We start from the raw sequence: 10,197 nt of genomic DNA on the forward strand, positions 1-10,197 counted from the left end.
TCCCGACCCCGGGATCGAACCTTTGTCTTCCTGTGTCTCCTGCAGTGCAGGTGGATTATTTATGGCTGAACCATTGGGGAAGACTGGTAAATAATCTACAGAGAAAAATAAAAAGATTATTTAAACTATTATTTGGTTAAAAGGTAACAATTTTTTAGTCTTAATAATAGAAGTTATATTTAGTTTCATGAGAAACAATTGCCTATCTGTCACAGGTTTTCTACCATTTTTTTATTTCAATAATTGCTTTATCATATAAATCTAATATAGAATTCCCCACTGAATTAATGAAGTGAAATGAAATTATACTGATTCTTTCTTTCTTTTAGCTTTAATTGCAGGCAGTTTAGAGTGAAACTAAGCTCAACTGTAACAACTATATAGTTTTTCAAGACCTGTGCCTTTATAAGCCTCTTCCTCTTCCTAGCCCTATTTGTAACTTATACTACTTACTTATGTTGGCTAAAAATGTGTTTATAATATGTGCTGTGCTGTGCTAAAGACGCTTCAGTCGTGCCCAACTCTGAGGGACCCTATGGACTACAACCTGCCAGGCTCTTCTGCCCATGGGATTCTCCAGGCAAGAATACTGGAGTGGGTTGCCATGCCCTCCTCCAGGGCATCTTCCGGATCCAGGAATCGAACCCATGTCTTTTATGTCTCCTGTGTTGGCGTATGTTAGTTAATTACAAACTTATTACCATTTATTTGCAATTTCCTCAATCCTTGACTTTCATTTTACATGTCTTTTGTTGTCAGCCATACAATTCTGACATTAGAAGGGAAAAAGTATTCATCCTCATGGAAAGAGTATACACAGGAAAATAGACAAATGAAATAAAAAAGGAAAAGATTAAATTGTCTTTGGGAAAGAAAGAAGATAAGTCATTGTTTTTCTGCCGACAGAACTATGTCTATGACTTCTTGTAATGCCATTTCGGCATCATGGTTTTATGATCATGAATCAGAGGTGGACTTAAGAGACAACTGACCCACTAATTATTGCTAGAAGAAGGGCTTCAGCATAAAGACTTCCTACATTTGACCTGATAAACCATAGAACTCAAAAAAGGCTTACTATCTTTTAGGGGGAGGAAGATAAGATACTTTATTTCTCAGAACTAACTATTACACCCTGAGGCCTGCAAAGTCTGACAAAAAAATTGAGTTTTCCACCTCTCAGATGTTACCTACACCATCTCCCTTGCTTGAAAAGGGAGGGTCATGAAAAGTTTTAGAATAATTGCAAACTTACTCAGTAATATGTAATAAATTATTTTAATGTTGAGTTGCAAAATTAAAGATTAAGTGCATTGATGACAGGCATTAGAAGTGTTTCTGCCCTTGAAAACAGGAATAGTGTCTGAGAAGAAAGAGGAGTTTCAATGTCAGTGCTTCAGGGTCTTGGTAGGAGTGGGGAATTATGAAGAGATGGAGTTGAAGGAGAATTCTATCTTTTTAAAAGTATTTTCATATTTCAAAAGGAGGATGTATTTATTTTTAGAAAATTTTGGAAAATTTAGAAGAAGTCATAGAAGAACATAAAAATCACTTGCCATACTACCACTCAAGAGATGAGACCTATACTAAGATTTTACTGTCTTTCTAATCTTTGTTGATGTATGCATATATTCTGCCTCTGAGGAGCTATGGTGTTACAAAAAGACCACTTAAAGAGGGGGCCATAGTTTTACAGTAGATGATTAAGTAAGTGTTTGATTGAAATTTGACCTTTAAAAGGAGCAAATCATGAAAATTAATTCAATTTATCTTGTATTTAACAAAATTTAGGTCGGAGTTGAGATTATGCATGAAGTCTTAGAATGAATCAAGTCTTGACTTTGTTTTGAAACAACTGATTGAACAAAGTATATTTGATACCTGTAGCAAAATTTAAAAGATGGTTCATCAATTTATTAATTAAATCAATCTTTTAAAATGCCTCTTGTGTTATGATCCTTGTTTACTTTCTTTTGTTTAAGTAACAAGTTTAATCTTCTTAAACTGTGTCAGATTATCATTATCAGTGACACTGGCTGTCTTTGAAAAACTAGAGAGAGAGAGGGAAGAATCTTTGTTTCTTAGGACTAATTTTATAGTTACAGACTTCATGGAATTCTGGCAACCTTAACAAGATTTACAGCTTCCATTTGCAATCCATTTGCAATGCATTCCCAGTCTTCCAGCAGATGTTCACCATATCTAAATATCAGAAAGAGATGACAGACCAAGCTGTAGATGCCACAGACAAGGAAAGACCAGTGTAAACTATGTGGGAATTTGAGCGGTGATTTCATTAGTGAATATTTTCATGAAACAGTAAATTCTGTTTCTTTAGACAATATCTTATCTGTATGGACCTGGATAATAAACACAAACCCCTCTGTACTTGATGATAGTATCAAGTAGAAGGTGGGGATGTGCGTGGTATGAGAGAAGGCTGTGAAGGAGACAAACGGTTTCCTGGGCTTCTCCTAGAGGATACCAGGACCTGGGGAATGACAGGCTGGTTTATGATGGAGAGAAGGAAAAATAAAAGTGAGAGTTAAAGGGAGACAGCATAAGAAAAAGTGTTCAGAGCTGTGTACCAAGAAATTGCTATTGCTGCCATAACAAGGGGTCAGACTATCTGGGTTCAGCTACCAGATATAGCCAATACCCTTAAGCGAGTCAATTCCACCAGGGTACTTGTTACCATTTGTATAATGAAGGATTTTGCTGCACTGTCCTTAGAACTTCTTATGTTTCTGAAATTCTTTAATTCTGTGACCTGAGAATGTGTAACACTTCTAAAGGATGCTGGAGCACTTAACATTTGAAAATTGTAATAATGAAAAAGCTGGCTTAAAACTCAGCATTCAAAAAACTAAGATCATGGCATCTGGTCCAATCATTTCATGGTAAATAGATGGGGAAAAAGTGCAAACAATGACATGTTTTATTTTCTTGGGCTCCAAAATCACTGCAGATGGTAATTGCAACCATGAAATTAAAGGATGTTTGCTTCTTGAAAGAAAAACTATGACAAGCCTAGACAGCATATTAAAAAGCAGAGACATTACTTTGCCACCAAAGTTCTATGTAGCCAAAACTATGTTTTTTTCCAGTAGTCATGTATGGATGTGAGAGCTGGACCATAAAGATGGCTGAGTGCCAAAGAATTGATGCTTTTGGATTGTGGTACTGGAGAAGACTCTTGAGGGTCTCTTGGACAGCAAGGAGATCCAATCAGTCCATCCTAAAGGAAGTCAGTCCTGAATATTCATTGGAAGGACTGATGCTGATGCTGAAGCTCCCATACTTTGGCCACCTGATGCAAAGAGCCAACTCATTGCAAAAGACCCTGAGGCTGGGAAAGACTGAGGGCAGGAGAAGTGGATGACAGAGGGTGAGATGGTTGGATGGCATCACTGAGTCAATGGACATGAGTTTGAGCAAACTCGGAGATAGTGAAGTACAGGAAAGCCTGGCCTGCTGCAGTCCATGGAGCTGTAAAGAGTCAGACATGATGTAGCGATTGAACAATAATCTGATACTTGCTATTTAAAAGGCATGTTTGCTCACTCAGTTGTATTCAGAGTTTGTAGCTATTTGAGTATTTTTTCCAATACCTGCTCTTACACATTGTGCATGTAAATGTTTCTCTTACTTTTAATCGAACAAATTAATTAGCTAATAGGATGGCTTTATGTGGATTGGGGAAATGTTCCTCCATTAGTTTGGCAAGGTGACAGGACTTTTTGTTTTTCAATTTTGGTACTCCTTCCATTGGACAGAAAAAAACAGATTATCTCTGTTCTGGGTTCTTGGTTTGAAAAGTGGTGGCCCTCTGGTTAACAATCTCATTTGAGTTTCTCTAAAATAATTTTTCAATTTGTACATAAAGTGAACATAAAAATGTTAGGATATCTGAATGGTTATGGGAGACAAACACAAGTGTAGATAGAAAATTTGGTCAATTTGGCATCTGAAGATGAATGTTGAGAGAAGAGAATTCCAACCATTTAAATACAAGTGAACATGTGAGATCGTATAGAATCACTTGTTCAAGACTAATATTGAAGTGTATCCTAGAGTGTTGCAAATCAATGTTATCATGGCACATATGCAAATTTACACTAGTTTTAAAGATTTCTTGTTTTCTAGAAACATACAACCTACTATGACTGAATTATGAAGAAATAGAATATCTGAACAGACTGATTCCTAGTACGATTGAGTCAGTAAATCAGAAACCTCCCAACAAACAGAAGTCCAAGACCTGGTGGGTTCACTGGTGAAACTTATCAAACTTGTAAAGAAGAATTAATACCAATCCTACTCAAACTCTAAAATAAATAAATAAATAAAATTAAATTAAAAAAAAAGATTTCTTAAAGAATGTAAAATGGTTGGGAATCCCAAAGAAAGTTAATCAACCCTGTTGTAATTTATACAACAGGAGTGATAGCTAATATTTCTTGAGTGCCTACTCTTGGGCCAGAAGATGAAGAAATTGAAGAATAGGAAATTGCCAAGGGCCACACAGCTCATAACTGGCAGAACCACAGTTTAAATTTGGGCAAAGTGACTGCAGAGTGCCCACTCTGAGCTGCTGTGCCATTACCATTAACAATGGTTGAGAAAAACAGTCAGGTTTGGCAAGAGTAGTCCTTTTGCTTTGTTTCAATACCATCACCAAGCTGGTGTCTTCTAATAGAGTTATTATTTTCTCAGCCCTCAATGTTTTAAGTTTGTCATGTAGAAGCCTCAACACATTAGAAACAAAAGAGAAGTTTCTATCAGTCAAGACTATCTTTTCCACCCTGTTTTGCTGATTAGGTTACATCAACTTAGCAAAATACCAGCAGTACTTGGTAATTCCCTATAAAGAGAGAAGCATGCACTCTTCAACCGAAACTACAGCTAAGAGGTTACATTTACACATGGATATGGTGCAAGAAATGATACAACAGGCTGAGATTTCTTTGTAAACCTCTATGACTCAGGTCAACCATGGGAACTTAAGAAACAAGTTATTTCCCCCTTTTCAAAATAGAGAAACCGAAAGGACTGGACTTGGCTTTAGAGCTGACAACACAGCCACTTCCCACTAGTTTCCTGCTGTAAGGATAAAGAAATGAAATCCAGCAGATAATTCATGTTTAAATGTTGCTCCAAGAGAGAATTAGATGAAGGGCACAGCACACCTCTCTGCATTATCTTTACTACTTCCTGTCCAACTGTATTTATTTCAAAATGAAAAATTTGTTTAAGTTTTTTCACTATGGAGAATGGACTTTTAACCTTAGATAGAATTATTGTTATACTCTTGAATTTAGCAGAAGAATAAAGAAGGGATATCTGTAATCAGAACTTCGGCATTTTTGAAGCATATATTTAGTGTTTGTGGAGGGTCATTCTCCAAACAACGGGCAGCAAGTAGAAAAAAAGTGACAGAATATTCCATCAAAAATACACTCTCTTTTCCAAGTCTAGACTTGAAATCAGAAGCAGTAATCAAGGAGTACTAACTATACATTTTGTTGTTATTTAATTTTTTTTCCTATTGATAAAAATAATATACTGTAAAAACTTGGTAAATATTGAAAATAATAAATAAATAATAATTTGCCACAATTTAAAACTGAGCAATAACTACTATTGATATTTTGGTATATTTCTTTTCCACGTGTAAGTACTTTGTATAAAATTTGAATCATACTCTGCTTTTACTTGGTGAGCTTACCTTTACATTTAGCATATTGGGAGCTTTTCCCAAATCAAAAATAAAATTTTATTAGCTGCATATTAATTGACTACATTAATTGGATAATTATCATGTGGCTACATCATAATCTGATTAATCATTCCATTATTGTGTTGAATATCTAAGTGACGTATAATTTTCACTAATACAAGTAATAGCACATACAAATTTTCAATCACTAATCTTTGTGTGCATCTTTGAATATGTATTTTAGATAAATTCTTAGGAATGGTCAAAGATACTTGGTTTTCTTAATCCATATTGTCAAGTTGTCCAACAGAAAGGGTATACTAACGAATATCCACCTGAATCAGAAATTCTGCTAGCAGTGGTCTCTCCATTTGATTTCCTTGTAGTCTATTTTCACCTGTTCAACCTATAGCTCTTTTATTTGAGACTAAAACTAATTCACCTGAAAAGGTCAGGTATAGATGACTAGAAAAGAATTTCTAACTATTGGCTGCATTTCCTTGGCCTCAAAATAGTCAAGGTGGAAAAGATGCCATCACTTTCAGAATCTTCTTGCAACACATTAGCATTCATATGCCTTTGCATTTTTCAAGCTCATATTAGTCCAAATCATTATTGCACACTAAAGAATCCCAAATGACTAAGGCTGAGGAAGAAAAAGAGGAAAAAACCATCTCTTAATGTTAAGGATCAGTGCTTCTCAAACTTTATTGTACTTATGAGTTACCTGGGTTTTTTTTTTTTAAAGTATAATTGACATTCAATGTTACATTCATTTCAGATCTTCAACATGATTTGATATTTGTATAAATTACACAGTGATTGCCACAATATGTCTAGTTAATAACCATCACCATACTTAGCTACAGAAATCTCTTCTAGTAATAAGAACTTTTAAGATCTACTATCTCAACAACTTCAAATTTCTAAGTATTATTACTAACTCTAGTTGTCATGCTGTACATACATCCTCACGACTTACTTATCTTATAACTGCATTTTATACCTTTTGACTTCCTTTATCCATTTCAACCCCCATTCCACCCCACCTCACACCTCTGGCAACCACCAGTTTGTTTTCTGTATCTATGAGCTTGGATTTTATTTTTTGTTTTTTAAGATTCCACCTATAAGTGAGATCATGTAATATTTGTCTTTCTTTTTATGACTTACTTCACTTAGCATAATACCCTCCAGTATTAGCAAATAGCAAGATTTCATTCTTTTTAATGGCTTAATAATATTTCATTGTGTATACATACCACAACCACATGTATGTGTATATATATCTGTATAAACTACAACTTCTTTATCCATTCATCCATTAATGCACACTCAGGTTGTTTCTATATCTTGGCTATTATAGATAGTGCAACAATAAACATGGGGGTGCATATATTTTTCCTAATTACTTTTTCATTCCCTTTGAGTAGATACCCAGAAGTGGAATTGTTGGTTCATACTGTGACTCTAGTTTTAATTTTTAGAGGAACCTCCATACGGTGGAGGCACCAGTTTACATTCCCACTAACAATGCCCAAGAGTTCCCTTTTCTCTGCATTCTCACCAGCACTTGTTAATTCTTGTCTTTTTGATGATGGCCATTCTGACAGATGTGAGGTAATATCTCACTGTGATTCATGATGTTTAGCAGCATCTATTTATGTGCCTGTTGGTCATCTGTATGTCTTCTTTGGAAAAATGCACATTTTAAAATCAGATTTTATTTTTTGCTATTGAGTTGCATGAGTTCTTTATATACTTTGGCTATTAACCACTTATTAGTTATATGATTTGCAAATATTTTCTCCCATTCAGCCGGCTGTCTTTTCACTTTGTTGGTGTTTTCCTGGGAATCTTTTAAAAATGTAGATTCTGTTCTATAGGTTGAGGAGCAGGACTTGTAATTCTGTTACACTCTTTGAGGAGCAAAATTATTGGACTATTAGGCAAGACCATGGTTTTGGATACCAGTTACATAATGGGGTCATAATAAACACTTGACAAATGTTTAGGGCTGTTATTTTTACTATTATTACTAACAAATATTAATTAATTCTTTTCCTCTCCTGCAGAAGCAATGGCAAATTTATTTCAGGAAACTGTCCTTAAAAATATAAATTTCTTCTGTTTTAGGAGACAAAATACCTAATCTTCCAATATACGCCAAATGGCACTGTCTCTTTTCAATGTCTAATTTCTAAAAGACATGGTAGAGGAAGGACAGATTCAGAGAGAAGTGAGTTTGATTTCTTTTTTATTTCCAGGGGCTTCGTTGCTTTGAGCAACAGCAGATAGTGCTCCCTGACTCAATGAATGTAAAGACCACTAATAAAACTTCTTCAAGAAATTTTTTAAAAAATCTGTTCTTTTGTTTGTTTTATTTGTTTACAGCCTTGCCATGCAGCGTGTGGGATCTTAGTTCCCCAAACAGGGATTGAACCTGCACTCCCTGCATTGGAAGTGCAGAATCTTAACCACTGAACCATCAGAGAATCCCCCTCCCCCCCCAAAAATCTATTCTTATGCTATTTCTTTTCTCATCTAAATACCCTCAGTTATTTTTTCAAACCTCTTGAGACATTGTGCACAAACTTTCTGTCTCTTTTTATTCATTAGCCTATTTATTCTCTTTTATCTTTATCACTTTTTTTTCTTTTTTGGTGCTTACAAATGGGGTTGTGTTAGGTGGAAAGAATCTTCTTTTTACTTAAAAAAGTTTTGTGATAACTCAAAGCATGAGAGGGCAAGTGAATCAATGACTTTTCTGCACGTGGGGAAAAAAAAGCTCAAAAGTGATAGAGACACTATATGAACTTAGATTTTTCCAACATCATAGCTCTTGTTCTCTCCACCATACCATGCCTCCTCTCAAACCTAGGAGATAAGACAAGCACACAGATGACTATAATTTAAGCAGAAGTGGGGCAGTAGCGAGAGAAGTACACAAGAGCAATATATTTAGGGCTGCAAAGATCAGAAACAAGGAGAGGTTTGGTTGGGAGGATCAGTTGTGGCTTTGTGGACAGGTTCTGCTATGAGGCACTCTAGTTCAAGAGAACAGTACAAGGAATATGGGAAATCCCAGGACCTCTTCTCAGAAGTAGGAAGAGGCAAGTTTCAATGGAAAATACCACAGAGGAAAAGCTGGGACAGGCAGGTTATGGCTAGGTAATATCAGGCTATGAGTGCCAGGTGTGACAGGAATGTTTAATTCAGTAAACAACCAGAAAATGTTGTAGGTTCTTATCCAAAAAGTTACTTAAGCAAAGTTTAACTTAAAAGAAAATTAATTTAATGGTAGTATATTTGATGGATTGAAGCATGGAAAGTCAGAAAACTCTGTTTGGTGCCTTGAGGGATACAAAGATGGTTCAGACTTGATCTATATTTTTAGGAGTCTTATATACACAATTACTTTTTACAGAATTGCACAAATAACTTCAATAAAAGGCAGATTTTAATAAACATCACTAAAATGTACAAAATATAAATAGTTGTAGACTGAGGAAGAAAAAGACCTGGAAATTGCCATGTTTTAGTTGGTCTTGGTTAGACTTACCAAGCAATCATTGTCAATGTGAAAAAAGACACTAGGTCTGATTTCATGGAAAATAATTAAATTGGGGATATCTAAACTTCATTAAAATTTGTATTTCAGCTCATATGTGGACCAAAACAATTAGCACACCATCTCTAAGCCAAGAAATTCCTTCCAACTACTAATACTTGAAATCATTTTGTTAAATTACATATTTATTAGGTATGCCAAAAGACAAAGTTAAGAATTTGGTTTTTAACATAAAGAAAAAGAACAAATGTACAGTAAGTTTTATTTTTAGAGCTGCTGCTTTGTCAACTGAAGCAAGATGAAACAGTTACTCATAAGATGACAAAATTTCTTTTTTTTTTTCCTCCTTAAATTCATTTCTGAGTTAATACAAATCTGACTCATTGTCACCAAAGAAGAGGAACCTTGCAGAGGCTGTGCAGCTGCCCTGGGGTTGATCTCTACAGAAAATACATTTGGACATTGCTAATAATGTAAATACTAGTTAATTAAATTCTGGGTTTGGCTGTAAGTAAATCGGATTTTGAAAAAAATTGGTAAGTTGGAGTAGAATTTTCTTTAAGAAGTGAGCCTTAAAAAATGAAACAACCTACTTGTTACTTAGGAAGATGCAAATTCCAAATCACTGACTCATTTCCAATGAGAAAGTCCATGAAATTCTCAGAAAGTAAGATGGAGCAGTACAAATATCTGTAATGAGCAATAATGCCACATTACAGAAAAATTAGGATTAATGTCACTCTGATTCAAAGCTTTTAAGCCAGGAAATCCAAACAACAGAAGGGATAAAAGCTCAAATTTATTTCAGTTAAAGCAAAACAGGAAAAGCAGTAAGTAGCTATCCTGATAAAGAGAGCAGGGACATAAACAGCAAAGAAACTTATGTTCTCAGATTGAAAGAATTTGT

The 10,197-nt window shown here is 35.0% G+C and overlaps 1 non-coding gene across 1 annotated transcript; it reads right to left on the minus strand.

Moving 5' to 3' along the window:
• Nucleotides 1-8,141: 8,141 nt before the first annotated feature.
• Nucleotides 8,142-8,214, minus strand: TRNAG-UCC (transfer RNA glycine (anticodon UCC)). The gene has a single exon. It is a non-coding gene; the product is annotated as a tRNA-Gly (tRNA).
• Between the last annotated feature and the right edge of the window lie 1,983 nt (nucleotides 8,215-10,197).

The sequence above is a fragment of the Muntiacus reevesi genome, chromosome 8 (assembly GCF_963930625.1).
Source record: "Muntiacus reevesi chromosome 8, mMunRee1.1, whole genome shotgun sequence".
Lineage (NCBI taxonomy): Eukaryota > Metazoa > Chordata > Mammalia > Artiodactyla > Cervidae > Muntiacus > Muntiacus reevesi.